Raw genomic sequence first — 26,503 nt, 5'->3', positions numbered from 1 at the left:
AGCCTTTTAGAATAAGGATGTGATCATTTTCAAATAAATTTAGAATAATCACAGCTCCTATTCACAGTAGCAAAATAATTTGGAAAAATATAAAATCCAGTAATTTTTTTAATCTGCCAAAAATTTTATAAAGTATGGGAAATCTATTCACATAAAATCAAGTGCAGGCAGCAAACAATTATTCAAATATCTTTTATGTCTGACTGGTAAAAATCATTAACATAAAAAAAGTAGCATCATCCCTTTAATTAACAAAGAAAACTGATGATTCACAAAATCTTCAGCTTCCATCACAGTTCAATTTTTAGAAATTCACTTTTTCTCTAATTTTAGAAATGCTATCATTTTTACGATTTTTAAAGTGGGCTTGCACCTTTACCCTTCTGTCATTCTTTTTAACCTTCTCCCAAATTTCAATTTTAAGAAGTACAGAAACTTACTACACTAAGGTAATCACAGATTATGCTATATTACCTGCTAAAAATGCTGTATAATGGTACTGAGCTAAAATAGGGTTTCACTGCAAAAAAAAAAAAAAAAATCTAAATTTCTTGCTGATAAAGCAACGTTCTCTGTAGGTAAATTTATCAACATTTTGTTGATTTTACATTTTTACCCAGAATAGCAGTTGTTATCATACTACTTGATCTAATGAAAACAAGTGGCAAAATTTTCCATTCAAAAATTTAAGGGGAAGTTTTGTACAAAGGTTTCATTCATTGAATCAAATGAAAACAGCACCAGAGCACTAGCACTACATTTTCTAATATACTGAAGAATATGTATGGTTTAGAATAATTTTCCTATTATATTTCCATACTGGCATGGAAAAAAAAGGGGAATTCAATCCCAAAAGTATCATATCAACGTTCTGCCTACTCATCTAGATTTAAACACCAAGAGAAAAATTTTATTTTTCATATTTTTTAAAAAGATTTTATCTATTTATTTGACAGAGAAAGAGTACAAGCACAGGGAGCAGCAGGCGGAGGGAGAGAGAAACAGGTTCCCCGCAGAGCAGGGAGAGGGAGAGGCGACACAGGGCTCCATCCCAGGATCCTGGAATCATGACCTGACCCAAAGGCAGACTCTTAACCAACTGAGCCACCTAGGCATACCCAAGAGAAAATTTTTTTTTTAAGATTTTATTTATTTATTTGATAGAGAGAGATCACAAGTAGACGGAGAGGCAGGCAGAGAGAGAGAGAGAGAGAGAGGGAAGCAGGCTCCCTGCTGAGCAGAGAGCCCGATGCGGGACTTGATCCCAGGACCCTGAGATCATGACCTGAGCCGAAGGCAGCGGCTTAACCCACTGAGCCACCCAGGCGCCCCCAAGAGAAAAATTTTAAATAAATGTAGAAGCAGACCATTAAGACATCAACCTCACTAAATCTGGAATGTATTCCATCCAATCTCTAACTTCTATAAATCTATCACTATCCATGCCATATATAAATGTACAGAAATCATACATTCAACAAAGACTTATTAAGCAGACCTACATGCCAGGAACCAGGGACAGAGAAGTGAATAAAACAGACAAAAATCCCTGACCTCATGAGGCACACCCTCCAACAGAAGCTTGAGTTTTTGGGAGTCTTTCATTTAAGAATCTGAAAAAACTGCTGAAGGTCTCTCCTTCCAAAATGCACATATATACCTAATTTTGCAGTGTATGAACCTTTCTAATCCAATCATTAATCATGGGTTAAGAACCCCTGATAAAAATCCTCCTTATGTTTATTTTCTAGCTCTGCCATTTATAGCAGTTTCATAGTTTTACTGTTCATAGTAAAAAAAAATAACACTTTTTCTCCATTAAAACACTTATAGCCTTCAAATTTCAATGTAATGTTTTCTATTTATTCAAATCGTACCTCTTACAAATTTCTAGGCTGTCAGATTACCTTTTATCAACATTGGTCTTTCTAGAAACTCGATCCTAATGTCTTTGGTAGCTTCACAGGGAAATTTTCTGATTTCATTAATTATTCTCTGGACCCCCTTGAGTTAAAATCCCCTTCCCACTACCCAAATCTCCTGTTAGTCTTTGAAGCAAGGTTGCCTACAGAATCTCTGGAAGAAATATGCTCAAGAGAAACCACAATAAAACCTTAAATCATTTAACAGAAACTATCAACTAATTAACCAAAAATTTTCTGGTTTTGCTTGTCACAAGAAGAGTGCCTCCTTAGAAAATAACAAAAAGTGGGGAAAGGTCTTTTTTATTTAAAAATGCAACATCTAAAGTACTTTCTGGGGTCACTACAGTCTCTAATCAAGGTGCTGTATGTTTTATATGTATAATTTTTAAAATTATACAATGGAAGTCACACCCTGAGGTCCTATCAGGTGAAACATCAAAGAAACTGCATGCAAATAATGATATGAATATTTTGTACGTTTTTATAAAACAATTTCCAATAAAAAGGTTGCTGGGCTAATTCAAGTTTTAAGTTTTTCAGAAAAATGAAAAAGCAAATGGTCGCAAGGTCATAAAAGTAAATGACCACCATATAAACTCCCAAAGTTTGTCTCTTCTCTTTTCCTGTTTACGGTCTCCAGCAGGCTTAGAGAAGCCTGACTTTTTATAAGAACAACTATGAAAGCACAAATTCCCCTTGATGTTTAGATGATCTATTTCTCCCAAAGTTATAGCCCCCAAACAACTTAAGTCTAAGGAGGAATGATCATTTGTCATCCGCAATCTCACGATTTGTATCAAAAGCTTTTAAAATGTTTTATATTCTTTGATCCAATAATTCTACTTATATAAAGACCTTTTTTCTAGGAAGATAATCAGAAGTATCGCAAAGATGTTCACTGTACCATTATTCCTATGAGCAGAAAGCTATAGAAGAGGCACAGAACAAACACAAACCATGGTATATTCAGGAAATAAAGTGTTATTTGTCAATTTAAGAAGACTTTTTACTACTATACCACAATAGTCACCATATATCTTAAGGTAAAAAGAGAGTAACCGAACAGTATTTAGAGTATCTTTCCAAATGTTTGGTAGTTAAAACTACATTTAGAAGCAAAGAATATGGGAGCCTGGTTGGCTCAGTAGGAAGGCTGTGAGACTCTTAATCGCAGGGTCATGAGTTAAAGCCCCATGGTGGGTGTAGAGATTACTACAAAAAATAAACTGGAAAAAAAAAAAAAGCAAACAATATAAACATAGAAAAATAGAATCAAATTGTCAAGGCACTGAATCTCTGTGTTCCCATTGCCTCACCTACAAAATAAGGATAATAAAACCTCACAGCTATTGTGAGAATTAAGTATAAAAGATGAAAAATGTTTAGAGACTGACACACAGTAAGTACTGAATAAATGTTTATTATTTATTAATTTAGATCACATATTCTGACAGCCTGATGTGTAACACCTTCAAAAAAATGTAATGAAGAAATAAAAATCGGTCATAATTCTAACACCTAGAGAGAGCCGCTTACTAATTCATGTTAATATCTGGGTTCATTTCTTTCAGGTCTTCCGATATGGACTAGATGTTTTATAAAACTGGTGTCACACTGTATCATTTCTAGCAATTACAAAATATTTTATAAATATATTATGTGCATTTAATCATTTCATTATTATTGAGTGAGGTTCAACTCTTCACTGTTATAAATAATATTGCAGTATTATATCTTAATTGGCAGTCTTTGTATACATCTTTTTTTTTTTTTAAGATTTTTATTTATTTATTTGACAGACAAAGATCACAAGTAGGCAGAGAGGCAGACACAGAGAGAGGAGGAAGCAGGCTCCCTGCTGAGCAGAGGGCCCAATGCAGGGCTCGATGCCCGGACCCTGGGATCATGACCTGAGCTGAAGGAAGAGGCTTTAACCCACTGAGCCACCCAGGTGCCCCTGTATACATCTTTTAAATTCCCTCAAGAAAGAATCTAGGACCAAAATTTCTATCTCAAGCCGTGTGAAAGGCACTTGGCTTCTTTCCTCTGTTGACCTGTATGGAATGCAGACACACACTAGGTGTTCAAAAATGCTGACTTCTCCTTTTTCTCCAGGGGCACTTAGAAGATATTCATTTGCTTTCTCACTGTAACTTTTCTATTGTTTTTTGGCACAAATGCTTATCAAGTATTTCACTTTCTTTCATTTAGCCCATTTAAAGGATCTCACATTTCCTTTGTATCGCTCTAATATCCCCAACACAATCGGAGTACTCAGAACTTCAGTACCTTCCCCAAAAGGTGAAGATTCTAGCTTTATAGGTCTAGAAATGAAGTCCTGGTCTCTTGGCAACACATCCTGAAATATTTATGGATGATGTTTCATGGCCAGGAGACTGCATCAAGGTACCTGGGAACTGGAGAAAGGGAGTGGGTAAAGGTAACAAAAAGTTGACAAATGTTGAAGCTGGGGATGGTCACATGTAAAAAAAAAATTACATTTTTTAATTACCTTTGGTGGGAGACATTGTTTTTAAATCTTCAAAAGATATAATTATTAAAATCTATAAAACAATGGTAAGTTTTAGCTTGTACCATAACTCTTACAGAGTAATTCAATGATCAATAAAAAAAAGCAAGACCAAACATATTTAAGCCAAATTCAAAAGCGAAGTAAACAACCACAGTATTTAGAATCTCTCAATTATACTTGCCAGTAATTCCCACAGATAAAAACATACTACAATGCCTTTTTCCAAACCATGGCTTCAGCATACCATGCTGATTCTCCAAAACAATATTAGTATTTATATTGTGCATTACAAGAATACAATTATGCCTCTGTATGTGCCCACATGAATATCTGATAAGCAGTTTTATTATGTACTAGTATTAAATAATCCAAATTCTCTTGGTGCTTAAATCACATCTTGGTACCAAGTTAGGCAAATTGTAAACAACACTTACAGATTAACAGTTAGATCCACCGACATGTTTTTTGTACCCAGAGGCAGTGTGATGAAAAAAACAAAAACAAAAAACAAACAAACAAAAACCTCACTGCATTACTTTTATTCAGATGAACTGTGGTAAAATATCACCTGTGTATATTTCTACCTGGTATATTTCTACCTGTGTGGAAAAGTGTACCTTGATGTCAGGTCATGATAGCAAGAGAGCATTGCAAAAAGAAGAAGTCATATATCTAGGGGAAGTATCAATGGCTGCTCCCCAGGTTTAAAACAAAGGTAAAATGGACAGATTAGAGAGATGTTTCCGAACTCTCCTCTGCCGTAAAAAAAATTAAAAAAACAAAACAAAACACACTGTATATAAATGTACTTATAATACATTTTATATAACCCAGAATATATATATATATGTGTGTGTGTTATGTATACATACACACACCCACATGATACGCTTGAAATAATAATCCGCAATACATTTTGATAAGTCTCCAATCTATTTTTAAAAAGTGTTACATTCTAGTCACTACCCATTAAAACAATTTCTTGAGTTCATAGTTTTAAATCCCTAGACTTAAAAAAAAAATGGCCCACAATTCCTACTGCTTACTAACAAAGGAGATGGAAGAGATACTTGAAAAGCTACACATTTCATACCAGCCAATCATCTGCCTGCTTGAACTCTCTCCCCTGCACAGAAAATGACATTATTACATGTCTGGGAGGATGGAGAGGTGGGGGACAGAAAACAATGAAGTGGGTTGGAATCAGAAGACTGCTGCTTACCCACACACACACACACACACACACACACCCATCCAAGAGAAGATAATCTCTTACATTTATTCCTGTTCTAAAATTCTATGGTTCTAAGAATTGGCTCTGACAGTATGAGTCCCTAAAGGGTAAGAAATTCATCGTTGCATCTCCCACAGTGCCTAGCAAAATGGCTTTCATAAAAATAAAGCACTAAATAAAAATTAAATTTGACTATTAATATGCAAACTAAGCATATTTTATTTATACAACTAAGCATATTTTTATATATTAGTTATTATATTATATATTTACATATAAATGTAAAGGTTTCGTCAAACCTATGTTGTCTACACACTATTAAATGTAAAAAAAAATCAATGCTATTGTGTATTATTTGAAAACTCACAAGCATAAAAATGTAAAATGTATTATGTGTATGTCTACATATGTATCTGTATATATAATATCTGTGTGACAAAGCAAATACCATTTTTATCACATTGTCATAAAGGGATAAAACAATTCACTGTAAAATTATTCTAAAACTCAGAATCAAATTATACACTAACTTTTAGTTTCAATCATATTTTTCCCCCTACCTGCTTAATGATATTATTAATTAGTAAAGAAATCAGCAAAACTAGGCCCTGTACAAACAAAAAATAACAGCAAACAACTGGGCAATATAAAACTTTCATAATTCAACCATGATTTATAGTACGCCAAGGTTCACCAGTTCTTGGTTCAAATGATCTCCTCTGGTTTTGTCTTAGGAGGAGCAGTTTTCTCCGAAAAAAAAAAAAACTCAATGACATCAAAGTTTTTGCCTATATATATTAACTTTCAGTAAATTATTATAGTTTAATTGAAGCAGGGCAGTGGTGGGAAGGAAAAAAGAGCCTACATAAAGGACTTTCAATTTTAAATCCCAATAAAACTTTCTATAGGGGTTCCTGGGTAGTCCAGGTGGTTAGGCTGCCAACTCTTGATTTTGGCTCAGGTCATGATCTTAGGGTTCTGGGATCAAACTCCTCATGGTTCCATGCTCAGTGCGGAGTCTGCTTGGAATTCTCTCTCTCCCTCTCCCTTTACCCTTCCCCCTGCTCTCTTGCGCTCTCTCTCTCTAAAATAAATAATCTTTTTTTTTTAAGATTTTATTTATTTATTTGACAGAGAGAGATCACAAGCAGGCAGAGAGGCAGACAGAGAGAGAGGAGGAAGCAGGCTCCCTGCCAAGCAGAGAGCCCGATGTGGGGCTCGATCCCAGGACCCTGAGATCATGACCTGAGCCGAAGGCAGAGGCTTAACCCACTGAGCCACCCAGGTGCCCTAAAATAAATAACCTTTTAAAAAAAAAAAAAGAAAAAGAAAAAGAAACCTTTTATAAATAAGGACAATAAAGCCAATCCCTATACCTTTTGTAAGATATAAAATGCCAAGTGATGCAACAAAAGACCCCTTTCTCATGATAACCTGAAAATTATAAACCAACTTTCACCTTCTTTCCATAAGGTCTACCTAAAATTCCTATTACTTTGAGGTTTTGAATTACTTGGAAAAAAATTTGAAAATTTAACATAATTAACATTTCTGATTTTTAAATGAGGAAAATGTTTACAAACGTTTTCATTACTAAAAGGATAATGTATTTTTTTTAAGATTTATTTATGTTGAGGGGAGAGAGAGCACAAGCCGGAGGGGCAGAGGGAGAGAGAATGTGCTAAGCGCAGAGACTGACCTCGTGACCCTGAGATCATGACCTGAGCCGAAACCAAGAGTTAGACACACCAACTGCATCACCCAGGTACCCCTAAAAGAATAATGTATTTTATTTATTTATTTATTTATTTATTTATTTTAATTTATTTGACAGACAGTGATCACAAGTAGGCAGAGAGGCAGGCAGAGAAAGGGGGGGGAAGCAGGCTCCCTGCTAAGCAGAGAGTCTGATGCAGGGCTAGATCCCATGACCCTGGGGGATCATGACCTGAACCGAAGGCAGAGGCTTTAACCCACTGAGTCACCCAGGCACCCCAAGAATAATGTATTTTAATGAGAAATTCCAAATTCCAGTTCTGGTTAACATTTCTCACCTTTTCACAGATTTCTAAATTTTAACTACTAAAAACCAAAATTAAACATACCTTGAAAAAGCTTCATGGAGAAGGACTTGAAATGTTCCTTGAAAGAAATAAAGGAAATAGAGAACTTGCACTGGCATAAGAGAAAGAAATAAGAATGGGTATGATGGGGGTGGTAGAGGATACAGGATGGGATTAGCTTCTCTTGAGGTCTTTCATTAAAGATTTGTTAGAGATAACATCCAACCATATTACTGGACCAGTTAATGAGGAGTCTCCACAAGCCCCAGGGAGACACGCACTTAACAGTGACTCATGGTCAAGCCTGAGTTCCCAGGATGTGCACTAAGTGGTACCTACAGAGACACAACCACCATCACCCAGAAACTTACAGACCAGCCAGAAAAGAGACACGTGTGATGACAGTTTCAGGTGCTTTGGCAAAAGTTACCCAAATACGTGCAAGCAACAATCAGGTGCAAACAAGGGAGACAATCATCAGTGTAAGTGGAGGAGGGGACCGGAAAGACTGCTCCAAGTAAGCGGGGCTCACCATCTCTGCAGTCAGAAGACTCACTGCATCGACAATCTGGAACTCTACGAACAGCTTTTGGCTCTCTTTGAGGAGATAGCTAGCTGTTGATCAAAAACAAACAAACAAACAAACAAACAAAAAAAAAAAACCTGGGACGCATGGGTGGTTCAATCAGTTAAGGCGTCTGCCTTTAGCTCAGGTCACGATCCCAGGGTCCTCGATCAAGTCCCACACAGGGCTCCTTGCTCAGCAGGAAGCCTGCTTCTCCCTCTGCCTGCTGCTCCACGCTGCTTATGCTTGCCTGCTCTCTCTCTCTCTCTCTCTCTGACAAATAAAATCTTTAAAAAAATTTTTTTAAATAAATAAGATAAATAAAAAATAAAATTAAAAAAAAAAGACAAAAAAGCCAATCATTTAAGTAACCTATTAAAGCTCAAAAAAAAATCATTGTAGGCCTGTGAGCCACAGCTTTCCCATGTGACAAGCTCCGAAGTTGGGTGCTATCCCATACCATCCTTGTTACACAACGGTGCCTGGCTTTATCCCAGAAATAGTGATCTTGGGGACGCCTCCTCCCCATGTTTTGAAAGGAAGTATTGTGTAGGGTGAGGTTTACACTGATTGACAGGTCCTCTCGCTCTAGAAATTTATAGAAGATGAGAAGCAATTTCTTCAGATCAAAATCCTCTGTATGGAAAATAACACGTTTCAAAGTCAGTAACAAAACAACATTCCAAATGAGTTTGGTCACTATGGATGACCATATAGAACATGCCACAAAGCTTCAGCCTTCACATTCCAGCACACGCAGTAACTCTAAAAGGACTGCACACAAAAGTCCAAAAACCCCACCCTACTCCACCAATAGGCTTTATTCTTCACAGCGGTTAAGTCAGTTTAAACAAGTGACAAATACAAGAGGGTAGAATTCAGAACTGGTTCACTGCACCCAAAGAAATGGTGCCCTAAAAATCCGAATTAATTAAGTAGCCAGTAAGAATGACAAAAACAACCACTAATTACTGAGGCCCACTATGCATAAGGAACAAACCCATAACTTCTGTAAATGTTCAACTTCGCAGCTACGGAAACTGACAAAGCTCCTAAATGAACTAAGAATACCATTCATCTGGATTCTTTTATCTTTTAAAAGAATAAGCTGTTGGGGCACCTGGGTGGCTCAGTGGGTTAAAGCCTCTGTCTTCAGCTCAGGTCATGATCTCAGGGTCCTGGGATCAAGCCCCACATCGGGCTCTCTGCTCGGCAGGGAGCCTGCTTCCCCCTCTCTCTCTGCCTGCCTCTCTGCCTACTTGTGGATCTCTGTCTGTCAAATAAATAAAATCTTTAAAAAAAAAAATAAGCTGTTATATATAGAGTTCTACGCAATAAAGTTCTTAATCTAAAATGTAATTATGATTTCAATGTTTTTATATTGATTCTGAACATCAGAATTAAAGATTTAAGCATAGTTATACTGTGTGTTAATTATTTAATAAAGAAAGAACAAACTGGCTGTATCGAAAGTAAAAAAAAAATGGTGGGGGGGAGCCTGCTGTGGTAGGAGGGGCCATTAGGAAGAGAAATCTGGTGTTCCTTGAGATGGCCTGATAGAAAGGAGTCATGCTTCCAGCCAACCCGTGCCCCCAGAGCTGCCCTCTGGCTACTTTGTCCTTCAAGTGCAGGAACCATTTGAAATATCAGGAATGGTAGCCAATGTGACCATCCAATATGGCAAGACAAGCCACATGGGGCTACTCACAGTTTAGTGAGAAGAACTGGGACCAACCTGTCCCGAAAGTCAGATCCCTGGGCACCCTTCAAGACCCTGCCCAACATGTCCAACCTGCGTCCCCACTCAGGGTGACATCGCCTCGATAGCTGCAGATCAAGAGGAGACATGTGCCCGGGTCAGGGGTGACACACAGCCCCTAAGGCGTACCTGGCAGCCGAACCCTCAGATGGTCATGCAGCACAATACCTCAGTGCTCAGACTGCAGGGGTCGGAGGAGAGGTTCCTGACCTTGAAGAAACCAGCCTTGCCAGTGCCCTAAGCCACACCACAGAAGCACAAGATGAGCTAAGCCACCTGCACAGCCAGATTGCTAAGATACTGGCAGATGATTCAGCTTTGGGTTCATTAACACCAGATGTCTTATCTCCAGGAAGTTTAAATGTCTCTTCTCCCTTACCTTGTTTTAGGATCCTCCACCCACTGTACAACTTCCCTTGACATCCCCAAGGAGACCAAGGTAGAGGTCCCTGAGCTTCCACCAGTCCCACTGCTTTGTTCTGCCAGCCCCAAATGTTGCAAACCACAACACAGAGCCCCCCACCACGGCTCATCTGAAGAGGGTAACTGTGTCTCTCTGTCCAAGGCCAACAGCTTTGCAGATATGATGGGGATCCTGAAGGACTTTCGCCAGATGGAACAGAGCCAAGATCTGGCTCTAATAAAAACCTCAGAAAAAAAAGATCCCTTAATGACAACAGAGATAAGTAATCTACCTGATAAAGAGTTCCCAGTAATGGACATAAAATGCTCACCAAACTGGGGAGAAGAATGGACGAACATAGAACACCAACAAAGAGATGGAAAACTTCTGGAAGAACTAAACAGAAGTCCCAGAGCTGATGAACACAATAACTCAATGGAAAAAGACAAGAGAGGGGTTCACCAGCAGACTAGATGAAGCAGAAGAAAGGATAAGTGAACTCAAGGAAAAGGCAGGAGAACTCCCCCAATCAGAGCAGCAAGTAGGGAAAAAAGAAAAGTGAAGATAGCTTAAGGGACTTATGGGACAACATCAAATTGACTAATATTCTCATTACAGGGCTCCCAGAAGAAAAGAAAAAAAAGGACAGAAATCTCATTTGAAAAAAAGAACAGCTAAAAACATCCCTAACCTGGAGGTGCAAACAGACATCCAGATCCAGAAGGCCCAGTGTTCCAAATCGGAAAAACCCAAAGAGACCCTAAAAGCTGCAAGAGAAAAATAACTTGTTTTGTAAAAGGGAACCCCTATAAGACTATCAACACATTTTCCAGCAGACAGTTTGCAGCCCTAAAAGGAGTGACATAATAAATTCAAAATGCTGAAAAGAAGAAAACTTCCAATCAAGCAAAGTTGTCATTCAGAATTGGAGAGAGATTTCCAGAGGAGCAAAACACAAAGGAGTTTATCACCACTAAATCAGCCTTACAAGAAACATTCAAATGACCTCTTTAAGCTGAAAAGAAAGAGCACTGATCAGTAAAGGAACACCTATCAAAGAGTAAATCTCACTGGAAAGATAATAAAAATAATGTATTCATCACCTATTACTAACCTTAAAAAGACAAAAGTAGTTATTATGAGTACGATAATTAGCTAAGAGATACGCAAGATAAAAAGATGTAAGTTCTCTGAGCACATGACCACCCACTGCCATGGGCTGCTTTCCACTGCTTCCGTGCCTGGTTCAGAGCCAGGGCCTTAGGCTTGGCCTCCTATGGGGCACACAGTGGCAGGTTTCCAGATGCCAAGGGAAGGAGCTCTTTGACAAGGCCAACAGACACCATTTCTTACACAGCTTGGCCCTGCTGGGGGTGCCCCATTTATGGCTAGCCTCTGGAACCACCTTATTCCACACCAGCTTTTACTACCAGGCTCTGAAGGGAGACCCCTGTGCCCAGACTCTGGCCCCTGTGGGAGGGAACCTGCTAATGCTGGGCTGGCTCACCTTGGCTCTTTGAGCTTCCCTGCATTTAATCTCTGGGTACTTTTTTGAGAGTTGGAGAAGGGAGAGGATTAAAAGAGAAAGGGAGGGGAGAAAAGATGTAAAATGTGACATCAAAAACATGCGGGGGAGGAGTAAAAATGTGGAGCAAATGCAGATCAAACTTAAGTTGGCAACTATTTTATCAACTTAAAACAGGCTGTTATAGATATAAACAGATATAAGTTGTTAAAGTAAAAGCTAACCTTAACTACAAAACAAAACCTACAGTAAATATACACCACTAAAGAATGTCATCACCCCACAGAGAGAGCAAGAAAAGAGAGAGGAACTACAAAAACAGCCAAAAAACAATGAACAAAACGGCAATAAGTACATATCTATCAATAACTATACTTTAAATATAAATGGACTAAATACTACAATCAAAAGACAGAGTGGCTAAATGGATTAAAAACAAAACCTATAGGGCACCTGGGTGGCTCAGTGGGTTAAGCCTCTGCCTTTGGCTCAAGTCATGATCCTGGGGTCCTGGGATCGAGCCCCAAGTTGGGCTCTCTGCTCAGCAGGGAGCCTGCTTCCTCCTCTCTCTCTGCCTAACTCTCTGCCACTTGTGATCTCTCTCTGTGTCAAATATATAAATAAAATCTTTTAAAAAAAATAAAAATAAGAAAATAAAAAAACCTAAATCCTGCCCAATAGAGACTCCCTTAGTTGTAAGAACATATACAGACTGAAAGTGAAGGGATAGAAAAAGATATCCTGGGAGCACCAGGGTGGGCCCAGTTGATTAAGCATCCAACTATTATTGATTTTGGTTCAGGTCATGATCTCAGAGTCCTGGGACCAAGCCCTGCATGGGGTTCCAAGCTGGGCATGGAGCCTGCTTAAGATTCTTTCTCTCTCCCTCCCTCTCTGCACCGCTCCCGCTCTATCCCCACCCCACCCCACCCCCTATTGCAAGCACACACTCTCTAAAAAAAGAAAGATACTCCATATAAATGGAAACTAAAAGAAAGCTGGTATACTTATGCTTATTTCAGAAAAAAAAAAAAAAACAGACTTCAAAACAAAGATTGTAAGAAGAGGAGATGAGACAAAGGGCCTTATATAATGATAAAGGGGTCAAACCAATAGGAGAATACAACACTTGCAAATACTTATGAACTTAATATAGGAGCATCTGAATACATAAAGCCAACGTTAACATATATAAATGGAGAAATAGCTGTACTAAAACAGCTTGAATACCCCACTTACATCAATGGATAGATTATCCAGACAGATGATAAGAAAACATCAACCTTAACTGACATGTTAGACAAGACAGACCTAACAGATATATATACAGAATGTCCCATCCAAAAGCAACAGTACATTCTCGAGTACACAGGGAACATCCTCTAGACCAGCTCACATGGTAAGCCACAAAACAAGTATGATCAAAGTTAAGAGGACTGAAATCATATCAAACATCTTTTCTAACCACAGTGATATGAAGCTACAAATCGATTTTTTTTTTTAAGTCTAAAAAAGAGGGAGAAAGGAGAAATTATATTATGGCCAACAAATCACAGAGCTTTGTTGCTTATTTTAAGACTAAATTCAATCTTCTGTTAATGTCTTATTATTAATTTAAAAGTCCTAGAACAACTTTACAGAGGAAAGTGAAATTCCTCTGTTGTAGCCAGAGTTCTTAAAATTATCTTTCACCTAAAATGTTTCTCAAAGATGGATGCTCAGTTTAAACACCGGTGATAATTCAATCAGCTGCAAAACACAGTTAGCAGTCTCTACATTTACAGGGAAAACTGACGAACTATACAAGTATCAATTGCCACATCTGTGATTTAAAATGAAACTTTTCCGCACTACACTTAAATCATCCTTTTTCTCCTAGTGCCGGATAGGCCCATTTTCCTTTATTCCTCCTTTATGCTGGGATAATAGTTGGTTGGTCCCTGGCTCAGTTTAGTGGACAGTTCAGGGTCATCAGAATAATACCCTTGGAATGCTGTCTCTGCACCAACTTCCCAATTTAGATATTATACTCTTCTTCTTAAGAATCTTGATATACACTGAAATCATACTAAGGGTAGATGTAAATACTAACTAGATGATTTATTAGAATAAAGCAAAAAAGGGAAGAAAAAAAGTTCAAGCTTTCGTAAAGCCAGGTAGAGTGTAATAAATAAGAACAGACATAATTCTACTACCTTCGCTGAGCCTGATGGTTTATCAAGCTAGGCAGTGAAGGACACAAAGAATGAATAAGACAAATCTATGACCTTATGGAATCTGAGATCCATCCAGCTCTAGGACCATCCCTCCTCAACTGTCCTACAAGGAGAGTGTTTAGAAAGTTCCAATATGGTACAAATGGAACTCATTACAAAATAACAAATGCTTAAATTTTAATAGATTGGGCTTGTGGATTAAGGCTGTGATTGTACTGGAAACCAGAATTCTCATGAAGGACTGGAAAGGAGAGAGGAAACAGTGGAGAGTGCAAAGCAAGGAAGTGAGTCACTCTCCTACCTCACCAGGTTTTTCACCTGACTACTGGTTACATAAATCCTATGTGGAATGCAGTATTTCACTTGCGACAATTTTATCACTTAAGCCTTTCATAAACCTATCAAACCATGAGCTATAGGAAACATTCTTTGTTTTATAGATTCTCAGTTTTAAAAATAAAAACTTTCACCACTCCAAACCAAATGCAATATTATTGAAGATCACACTATCAAATGAGGATTTGATTCTTACCTATAACCACCTTTCCTGGGTAAGGTTTCAAACCCATTTTTTTAAAAAATCATATTGCAGAAACTCACACTTAATGCCCTAATTTCATCTTAAGTAAGCTCACTAAGAATTTCCATGAAGGTATTTTTACCTTAAAATAATATAACCAGACACTTCTCTTTAGTTATTACTGCTGAAACACCAAAAACGTGAAACATGACTTTGGGAAATTAACTTTTAAAATAGGTTTAAAAGGTTTAGTCCCCACTGCATTTCCAAAGACAAAAACAAATCCCATTCAGGATGGAATTATTAAAATTATTAAAATCACCCAACCATTTTATTGCTTCAATATGTAAGAAGACAAAAAATAGTCATTTATTTCAAGAGGTGATCCAAACAGACTAAAGCTTACATTAGTATCTAAAAAGTCCCATGTAAAACCAATCTATAGAAACCCCATCTCCATTATAATTACAGAGAAATGACCTCAGATGAGAAGGCAGCACGATGTATGTAGTAGAGTTATACAATATTAAGCAATATTAACAAAGTGACTTAACCTCATTTATAGGAGGAGAGGGAGAGAGAGAGAGGAAAGGAGAAAAGAAGTAAGAACACCTGTAAGAATTAAAAAGAAAGATGGATAACATAAAATTGTTTTTGCAAGCAGTAAATGCTAGTACTATTCACAAAAGAAACCCGCAGGCCGGCCCTGATGTACAAACAAAATCACACTTGAGAAGCAAGTATAGTAAGATTTGTCAACATGCAGATGAGTGCATTCAACCCAGCAAGACACCTGATTAAAAAATTAGCCAAGTAGATTAGTCCTCAAGACACCTCAGGTAAAAAAAGAGATTCAGATATGCTACATAGTCATGATTTTATTGGCCATTCTCCACCACTGTAGAAATCAAATACTGAATTCTCTAAAGAAGCCATTTTCCCACCTCCCCCCTCCCCAGAAGTCGTAAGAGCTCTCTGATATCACCATATAAACATATTTTTGTCAAACTAGTATAGACAGTTTAAGTATTACTTGGTGTTCACTAAATTGCGAAGACTGGTCTAAAAGGGAAGATTTTCCTATCCCTGAAGGTTTAATATGAGATTTTTTTTTAAATTGTATTTGAGACTTATCTCTTTTACAAAAGATTTTGATACATGATCTACCACATTGAATGCCCCCGAATTTCACATCATCATCAATTAAAATATCTATTGAGTCATCGGTTAGAAAAATGAAAAACACACACTTCTTTGCACTCCAAATAAATAACGTGAATATTTCTAATACAACAGACACTGTGACAAATTTTAGAACTGACGTATCAAAAAGAAAAATAGGGTATGCATGTGGGTTGAAAGTCAACCTGACTGAAGAGGTGTAAGGAGGACTGGGGGATAGTTAGGATCTGAGGAGAACCTTTAGGGAAAAAAGAGAGAGAGAGAGAGAAGACAGGGTTCTAGAAACAGAGATGTCATGACAGAAGATGAACAAGAGCTAAAGAAAAGAGGTAGGAACATATCGGTGTGGTTGTCTAAAGGAAAGTAGTGTCAGAGTAGCACACTTTGAAGCTTAAAGAAAATGACAGAGCCTTCAATTTCAGATGGGCATTCATCTTCCCACAATGAGGGAGTGTACTGGTCAGGGTTCAGAGACTACAGAGAAACAAAACCAAAAGAGAGAAAAATATATAAGAGGTTTACTGTGGAATTAGCTCATGTGATTATGGAGAAGTCCCATGATGTACCATCTGCAAAGTGGAGAACCATGAAAGCCAGTGGTATAATTCAGCCGTAGTCCCACAAGGAACTGAGACCCAGAGGGGTCAATGGCGTAACTCTCGTAAATCTCATCTGAGGCCAAAGGTGGGGGCAGGGGTTGCTCTGTGTGTAAGTCCTAGACTCTAAAGGCCCAAGAACCTAAAATTTAAATGTCTGAGGGCAGCAGAAGATGGAGGTCCCAGCATAAGGAACACAAACAAATTCACCTTCTCTCTGCCTTTTTGTTCTATTTGGATCCTGGGAGAACTGGGGATACCCACCCATCCCCAGTGAGGGTAGATCTTCTTTACTGAGTCTACTGACTTCAATGCTAATCTCTTGTGGAAACACCCTCACAGACACACCTAGAAATCATGTTTACCAGCTCTCTGGGCATCCTTTAGACCAGTCAAGCTGACACACAAAATTAACCAACGCAGGGAGCCGCCATGAGTTTTTGAGAAAGGAAGTGATAGGAACAGACCTGTGATTTCTAAAAATTACCTTCTGAAGCAGATAGGAGGAAAGACTGAAAGAGCAGAACCAGTTTGTAAAAACCTACGGGAGTAGTCAAGAGAGAACTTCCTGGAACGAAGGCTGTGGGAGGCACTAAGAACCGAAGTAAAACTCAAAGAATTTCACAGCCAGGCGAATGGGAGACCAACACTTTTCACAAATGCTACTACAGCCGCCTAACCAACTGGCATGTTCCCCCTCCCATGCATTCCCCCCACCCCAGCCAGAGTGATTTTTTTATGACGTAAACCACTCTGCATCTCAAGGCTCTCCACCCCTCCTCCCTACGTGCCAGTCAGGCGGAACTTTTCATTTCCTAGAAGCCCAACTTCTCCCCGCCTCAGGATCCTTCACGCACTGTTTCCTATATCCGGAAACTGGTACCCGGTGTTTTCCACCAGGTGAACCCTAACTAGCCTAAAAATCTCAGTTTAAATGACTCAAAGAGGTGAGCCTCCTAACCTCTCCAACCTAGTCATATGTCCCAACCTTTAAATTCTCGCTTGAAATACGCACCACAAATTTAGACATGGGTTTGTGTATATATCAGATCAACCCCCCCCCCCCCCCAACAACACACTAGATTATTCCCTGAGAGGTAGGACTATGATCATTGGTTCCCTGGCATCTGTACCAGTAGCTGGCAGGGGCTTAACAAATGCTTGCTGAATGATAAACAGACCACGAAAGACCGCTTCAGGTGCTCTACTGGGAAAAATTACCGATAGCGCCATTACCTAATAAAGGGAATACAGGAACAAGTTTGGGGATAAAGTGGAATTCTATCTGGGGAATGTTAAGTTGAAGAAGTCAAGGATTAGGTCTGAGCTGTATGATGTGGAATACCAAAGGGGAAAGAGTAAATGTAACATTTTGGGGAAAGGAGAAGCAAAATAAAGCAAGGAGATCAGAAAAATGTCCATATAACTGCCAGGAAGAAGAAAACAGATAAAGAGACTGATATTCCTAATATGTAAAAGGGTTAAAAAGTAGAAAATATCAACAAACCTAGAGAAAACGGGGCTTAAAAAAAAAATGGATAGTTAACAGAAAAAGGAATGCACTTACATCCTAACCATATAAAAATATATTCAGTCCAATGTATACCTCAATGTAAATTTGGTGTAATAGTATCTTTAGAAATTCATTGTTGATTTAAATGATTCTAAAATGTCTAGAGATAAAGAAATTTTAAAAAGTTAAAAAAATATATTCAGGGGCTCCTCAGTGACTCAATTGGTTAAGCGTCTGCCTTCAGCTCAGGACATGATCCCAGAGTCCTGGGGTTGAGCCCCCCTCCCCTCCGCTCAAATCTCCTTCTGCCTACTATTCCCCCTTCTTGTGATCTCTGTCAAATAAATAAATAATATCTTTTTAAAAAGAAAGATATTCGATTTCACTCATAAGGAGATGGAAATTAACGACAAGGATACCCATTCGGCAAAAAAAACCAAAAAACTGACAACATATTCTGTTGCTGAGGTTATGTATAGACAAATAGGCACTCTCACACATTACTGATGGGAATACAGAGAGAGAGACGAGAGGATAAATCTGGCAATATCTATTAAGATTGCATACTCATTTACCCCTTGACCCTGCAATTCCATATCTAGGAATCTGTCCCAAATACACAACGGCAAAATATAAAAAGACATGTATATGCACAAAGCTATTCATAGCAGTACTATGAACAAGAAATTGGGAACAATTCAAATGTCCACCAATTAGGAACCGGCTAAATGAACCACACAGTCTATTCACTCAATGTAGCTGTAAAACAGAATGAGTAATTTACTACAAAGAAGGGATCTCCGGGATATATTAAGTGAAAAAAGTAAGGCATACATATAGTATTCTATATGAGAAAGGAAGACTATGAATATATATTTTGATTATATTTAAAAAAACAAACAAACAGAATGGAAGAACAAATTTTTAGAATGCAATTACTTGGAAGGGAAAGTAGAGAAACCAGAGATGGAAATTAGACTCCTTTGTATAAATCTTGTTTTGCAGATTTGACTGTGGAACTATGAAACTGTTATACATGATTATAAACCAAAATTACATTTTAGAACAATTACTAAGTATCAAAATTAAAATAAATAAGCTTAAATGTATATCCAGTTGGTGGCATAGCTGAACAGAGAATAATTATTAAGACTGCCTTCAACAGTATGGTAGGCAGCCTCTGGGAGGGGCCCCATGATCCCCACACTTCCTGGTATTCACACCCTCAGGTAATTCCCTCCTCTTTAGTGAGGACTGTATTTAGAGACTTGTTTCTAAGAACAGAATGCAGCAGAACATCCATGTTCCTAGCAGCATTTTTTCACATTAGCCAAAAGGAGGAAACAAATGTCCACCAACAAACGCATGGATAAGTAAAACACGGTGTATATGTACAATGGAATGCTATTCAGCCTAAAAGAAGAAATGAAATTCTGACACGTGCACATGGATGAAATCTTGAAGACCTTCTGCTAAGCTGAAATAAGTCACAAAAGGACCAATACCATTATGATTTTGCTCATGAAGGACCCAGAGTCGTCAGATTCAGAGAAAGAAATCAAAAGAGGGGCTGTCAGGGGTTGAGGCAAGAGGGAAATGGGGCATTAGTAATATTTAAGGGGTCTACAGTTTTGGTTTGGAAAGACAGAGAAAGTTCTGGAGATGGATGGTTGTGTGATGTACTTAATGCAAATGAACTATACACTCAAAAATGGGTAACATGGTGTATTTCATGTTATATATTTTACATATTATATATATTTTTAACACAATAAATTTTTTTAGAAGAATGCAGCATATGTGACAGGTTGTCACTCCAAGAACAGGTTTTGAAAAGGTCATGGCTTCCATTTTGGGTTTCTCCCTTGCTCCAACCTTACAACCAGCTGCCATGTTGTTAAGTGCCCTGGGGAGAAGCCCAGGGAACTAGTTTCTGGCCAAGAGCTAGAAAGGATTTGAGACCTGCCAATAATCACCACACTGTGCTTCAAAGCACCCCCAGGGGCTCCTTTGTTTCCCCTCCAACTGAGTCTTGGGATGAATGCAGCCCTTGCTGACACCAAGATTGCAGCTTTATGAGAATCCCTGAGTGAGAGGCTCCCAATTATGCTGTGCCCTACAGAAAATGACCCACAGCAACTGAGATATGGCTCACTACGTTCAGCCACTAAGTTCTGGGGTGATTCATTACACAGCAAGAGATAACACACACAGTACTTTGACTAAACATTCCCAAGGGAATATGACCCTTATCAAAAAATAATTACAAATTCCATTGCTGGGTACCTACCCAGAAAAAAAAGCACCTATGTCCACCAAAAGACACGTACAAGAATGTTCCCAGCAACCATATTCATAATTATCTCAAACTAGAAGCAACTAAAATAGCCATCAACTGGAGAACAGATAGATAGATTGTAGCAGTTCCCACAATAGAATACTATACAGCTATGAAAAAAAACCAAACTATTTCACATAACATGGGTAAATCTCACAGATAAAATGTTGGGCAAAAGAAGGCAGACACAAAGCTTTAACAACTTGTACTGCTGGTCTAAGACTGCTGTGTGTATAACACACAGGGGTACTCAAAATGAGGAATTATGGAATGTTCTAATTGTATTATTCCTGGTGTCATTGAGAACCAGGATTCTCAGCAGAGAAAAAGATAGATGTAAAATTAAAAAAAAAAGACTGAGCAAAAATCTTATAGAGCTGAAACAGAACTGGAAGTATCAGTATAAATTCATGAGGTTCTCTATCTTAAAAAAAACTCCCCTAATTTTGACTACCGAAAATACCTAGAAACAATGATCAATCTATTAGAAATGCGAACCCGTAGAACCCAGATTATAGTCTTGAAATCCCATTCCCCACTAAAGCAGTCAGGGGTCCCTAGGGTCCAGGAATACCAGGTGTAGGGAGGAAATGTACATGATGTGCCTGGAACTCCTTGTCATACCAGATAATCAAGAAGCTATCAAAAACTACTAGAGTCACGTCAAAATAATTCAGTAAGCGACTTTAAAAGGCTCCCACTGACCGAGGTTTAAATAATTTAAGCATTAATAAAAATAATCCATTATGTTCAAATCTAAGAGTCCATAATGAGTCTAGGGGAGAAGGGGCAACCCTAACTGATCACTGTTAGAGAAGGTTAATATAACCAACTCACTGTTTTGAAATTGGTAAGCCAGAGGAAACTATCAAGCTTTTCTCCAACCTTTCCTATACAAACTATACAACTAGGTAACAAATAGTACATGAGGAACAGTTTCTCTTTATAGAAGATTTCACTTGATAAATGAACAGTAAAGCTATAGTATTAACACATCACTGCCTTGCAACCCCTAATTATTTAACAGACCTAAAGCAGGGAGCCCATCACCTGTTTTTGTAAATAAAGTTTTATTAGAACACAGCTACACCCATTCATTTATGTTTTGTCTATTGCTGCTTTCCCATTTCAAGGGCAAAGTTAGTAGCTGCGTGAGAGGAAACCAGACGGCCCACTTTGCCTAAAACACACGCTGTCAGGCCCCTTACAGGGAAAGTTTGCCGTCTCCTGATCTAAAGCATTGAGTACAAAGGGCAACTAATCAACATTAAAAGAGGGAGAACTAGAAGCTCTGTGCACCAGACAGACACTTGTCAAACACACAGACTTGCCAAAAGAAAGTGAACCCGAATCTGAGCAAGTCTCTAGATTCAACTACTAATTAACAAGAAATACAAAGGACAGAAGAGTATGTTGAGTCACTTAACAGGAATGTAATCAGGATCATTCACATCTACAGGACGAAGACCCAATTTGTTCAACAAATAAATTTTAAGGACAAGCGGGGAGGGGGAAGCTTAGGAGAAAAATTAACAAACTGTACTGAAGGGAGGGCTTATCTAGATGCTGAGTCAATCAAGTCACCTGCTTTAAAAAAATGTATGAGAGAATCAAAATTACCACCAACTGGATATTTTATTACACTGGGATTGTTGCTGGTTTTTTTTTTTTTTAAAAGGTGGTAATGGTATTGTAGTTGTATTTTTTAAAAGAAGGTCTGCTACTTTAAGAATACATACTGAAATACAAATAAATTATATGATGTCTAGCATTGCTTTAAAATGATACAGGAGTGGCAGATAAGTCAGTGGGAAACAGACAAACAATTTGGCCATGACTTGATAATTATTAAACCTGAGTGATGAATACAAGAGGGTTCATTATACTAGTCCATTTACTTTTATATAAATTTAAAATTTTCCTTAATAAAAATTACAAATAAAGAAAACATTTCTTATTCAGACACAGAAAAAAATTGGAAATAAAAAAGAAGAATAGGTCAGAGAAGTATGCTAGATCACTCCAAAAAGGCAACCGGACTGTGACAAGATATGAATCTTTCAAAGGAATGATAAGAAACCGACTTTGAAAAGAATCAGTTCAGAGATCAAGTCAATGACTCCTGAATAGATCCAAACTTAGTCATGTGTCCTTTCCCAACTATATCAAGCATCCAGAACTAGGGGGGAAAGGATATATATGGCAAAGGAACTTGGGTTTGAGGTTTGGTAAAGCAGTTGCTCAGAATTTTAAAAAGGCAAGAGAATATATGATGCAAGAATGATCATGGAGTTTGGGTAAGAGGAAAGCTAATGAGGCTAGGAAATAGCTCACTTGGTTAGAAAAACAAAAAAATGCCAAGAAACTGCAAGTCATAATGAAGATTAAGAACAGATTTGAGAAGTGGGATGTGACAGAGGGTAATGATCATGACAGGAAACTTTCCAAAACCTCAGAAATAGAAGCGTTCCAGGTGATGGGGAAGGTAAGAAGGGGTGGGGTGTTGAGCAATACACAGAACTTTGGGTCTCCAGTCCCAGTGAACTAATGCTGGTTAACTAATTGGTTTCAGCTACCTGCCAAAGAATCATACCCTTCTCCCAAGCGTATTTCAAAAGGTGTCTGTATGGGTAAGGGGCCCGGGATGAGAAGCTCTGGTATAAGATATAGCGATCTTGGAAAATCAGTCAGGTGAGAATGATGGAGGCTAGGCAGATCAAAGAAGCATGATGAGAGCCACCAACATGACACAAGAGAAAGAAAGGGAATATCGGCATCAAATAATGGAAAATTCTAGAGGTCAAGAGAAAAATAAAAACGTGGAGAGAAATAAAAGACATCAACTTCAAAACAAAAGGATTAACTGAAAAATGTTCTGTTAGTGGAAGCCTTATTGTAACTCCATAATTCACAGAATGCAGTCTAAAAATGTCTCTATCAAAGGGGTTACAGAAGAAAGGTATCCTCAAAAAACGAGCAATCTACCAATATTTTCATTACAATCCTAAAAGGGTTAGATGTATGACGGCACCAAAACGCCTTCTAAATCACTTAGTTTAATTCACTCATTTCATCAATGAGAAAACTGAGGTCTACTGAGGCTAATTAACTCACACTCAAGAACACTATGCAATTAATGATTAGAACTAGGGCTATAATGTACCCCATTCTTCACTCAACCTCCCAACCTTGCATCCTCATCTAACACCATGGTTCCACTTAGTGACTTACTTCTCTACAATGCTAAATATCGTCATATATTTCCATTTTGGTAAATATTTGTTGACTAACACTCAAAATGAGCCTACTTCAATAATTTTCTCTTAAACGTCTCCTATAGAAGCAACTGGTTCTGCTCAACTTTATGCCTCTGCCGCACCCCACCCCCACCCCGGCCAAAAATGTATTGAGTAAATCTCAGGGATGTTCAAAAAACATGTTGGCTAACCAGCATCTATGCTTCCAAAAACTGTTAGAATATGAAAAGGCACACATAGTGCCAGGCTAAAAAAAGAAGAGTTGGCATCACACACCTCTCTTATCATCTCCATAAATATGTAACTGCATAACATACATCAATGGGAAGTAAGAAGATGTTCTTGACCCAATGGACCCAACATACCCAAATAGATAGGAAAATACAATAACATGATGAACTACCTCAACCTTCCAATAACAGATTAATGGAGTACTTACAGAGTACATAATGTACACACACAGTGGTTTACATATTTTTATATTTACTCTTTATAAATATCTGATATTATACTGGACCTAGAATCTCATATGGAAAGAACATTTTGCAGCCTCAAAAAACCTGATGTCACTGCTATTTTTAGATGTGATTTTTAAAAATTAGCAAGAAAAAAAAGGCAGGTATTACTCATCTATAAGGAGAGAAGGCATAATAAAGGGGAAGGCAATCCAAAAAAAAATTTTTATAAATTTCTATTATTCTGTTAAAAAGTACATATCCTTGGGTACCTGGGTGGCTCAAGTCTGTTGAGTGTCTGGCTCTTGGTTTCAGCTTGGGTCATGATCTCAGGTTCTAGGGATGGAGACAGGCTCTGCACTCAGTTGGGGGGGGTGGGTCAGGGTATCTGCCCTTCCTTTCCCCTCGGGCTCTCTGTCTCTCTCTCAAATAAATAAATCTTTAAAAAAATAAATAAATAACTGAATAGGGGCGCCTGGGTGGCTCAGTGGGTTAAGCCTCTGCCTTCAGCTCAGGTCATGATCCCAGGATCCTGGGATCGAGCCCCGCATCGGGCTCTCTGCTCAGCAGGGAGCCTGCTTCCCCATCTCTCTCTGCCTGCCTTTCTGCCTACTTGTGACCTCTCTCTCTGTGTCAAATAAATAAATAAAATCTTTAAAAATATTTTTTAAAATAACTGAATAAATAGAAAAAATAAAAAGTACATATCCTTACCACTTAGAACAGGTTGTTGAGGCACAGAGTTTGTAGAAAAGACACCAATTTTGGAAAGGATCCATCTAGAAGCTTTTTCAATCTGGAGCTTGTACTTTACAGGCACACAAGTGGGCACACGGGTGCGAAGCAGTAGTGATTCACCATGTACAAAGCAGAATATGGAATGTTAAAGGCTGGAAGACAAAAAAATGAGAGAAAAGAAAGAAATATGGTTGGTTATTAGTAACACCCATGTTTAAAACAGGAGTTGTTTTCATAGAACGGTTTTCATAGAACAAGTACCATTATTGAAATTGGTTTTTATAACTGAGAATCTAGACAAGAAGAACTTTCTTATATAAAAATCTCAACTACAAAGGGAAAGAAGAGAGAGAAAACAAAATGAGAATTTGTCTTTTGAAGGTTCTAAATTAAAGATTTTTTTGCCACCCTAACATCTTTCTCAAATGTATTATAAATTTCCTTACCATCTAAACATAACGAACTGTTTCTTAATGACACAAGACCAATCATCGTAAGAGTACTTCCCTAGTACCTGAGGACATATACTTTACAGGACTTGGGGTAATGACCCCAGAACTGCCTTTATTTCAAAAGGTACACCCCTTGGGGCACCTGGGTGGCTCAGTTGGGTAAGCGTCTGCCTTTTACTCAGGTCATGATCCCAGGGTCCTGGAATCAAGCCCCATGTTGGGCTTTCTCCCTCTCCCTCTGCCTGCTATTCTGCCTGCCTGTGCACTCGCTTTCTCTCTCTCTTTCTCTCTCTGTCAAATGAATAAATAAATAATTTAAATTTTAAAAAAAAGTACACCCCCAAGTATCCTAAGAAATAAGCACTTTCTGTTGCCAGTGGTAATGTCAGTATCTACAAACTTAAGAATGTATCCTTTGACCCAACAATCCTCTTTCTGGGACATTCTCCTATAGACAGACTTGTACACTCACAAAATCAAGTGTACGGCAGGACCGCTGTGGGATTATCTGTAAAAATGAAATACTGAAAACAACCCAAGTTCCACATGACCTGGCAATTCCACTCCTGGGTAGGATATACCAAGAGAAATGATAAAATACATCCATGCAAAATTATGGATATAAATGTTCACAGTAAGGTTATTTGTAATAACCAAAAGGTAGAAACAACACAAATGTCACCAACTGATGAATGGACAAACAAAATGTGGTATATCCCATCCAATGGAATATTTCTGCCACAAAAAGGAATAAAGTACTGATACACACTACGAAATAGATGAATCTTAAAAATGTTATGCTAAGCGAAAGAAACTAATCAGAAAAGGCCACAGAGGCCGCATGTTACATGAGTCTATTTATACGAAGTGCCTAGAATAGACAAATCTACATACAAAGAAAATAGATGGGTGGTTGACTAGGGCGGGGGTGGGGGGAGATGAGGAGTGACTGCTAATGGGTACAGTGTTTCTTTTGGGGATGATGAAAATGTTCTAAAATCAATTGTGGTGATGGCTGCACAATTTTGTGAATACTGTACACTTCGGTGATTTGCATGGTATGTGAATTATATCTTAATCAAGCTGCTGTATATATATATATATATATATATATATATATATATATATATAGTCTGTAACTTCTTCACCACTAACCAATATTTTCCATATTATTCCTTATCACCTTGCAACACTATACAATAGGGAAGGCATTGGATTCAAGATAAAAC

General features: G+C 38.1%; 1 protein-coding gene and 1 pseudogene across 3 annotated transcripts in view; one reads left to right on the top strand and one right to left on the bottom strand.

Moving 5' to 3' along the window:
- LOC111148913 (FRY like transcription coactivator) overlaps positions 1 to 26,503 on the bottom strand; it is a 262,986-nt gene that overhangs the window by 198,970 nt on the left and 37,513 nt on the right. For all 3 annotated transcript variants that reach the window (XM_022505700.1, XM_022505701.1, XM_022505702.1), the window contains exon 2: positions 24,799 to 24,974. The gene's annotated coding sequence lies outside the window, so the exon portion shown is untranslated. The remainder of the gene's footprint in view (positions 1 to 24,798; positions 24,975 to 26,503) is intronic.
- On the top strand, positions 9,022 to 10,959 carry LOC111148848 (annotated as a pseudogene).

Source organism: Enhydra lutris, unplaced genomic scaffold (assembly GCF_002288905.1).
Source record: "Enhydra lutris kenyoni isolate GAN:26980312 unplaced genomic scaffold, ASM228890v2 scaffoldscaffold21, whole genome shotgun sequence".
NCBI classification, from domain to species: Eukaryota; Metazoa; Chordata; class Mammalia; order Carnivora; family Mustelidae; genus Enhydra; species Enhydra lutris.
This window is presented reverse-complemented; position numbering and strand designations above follow the sequence as displayed.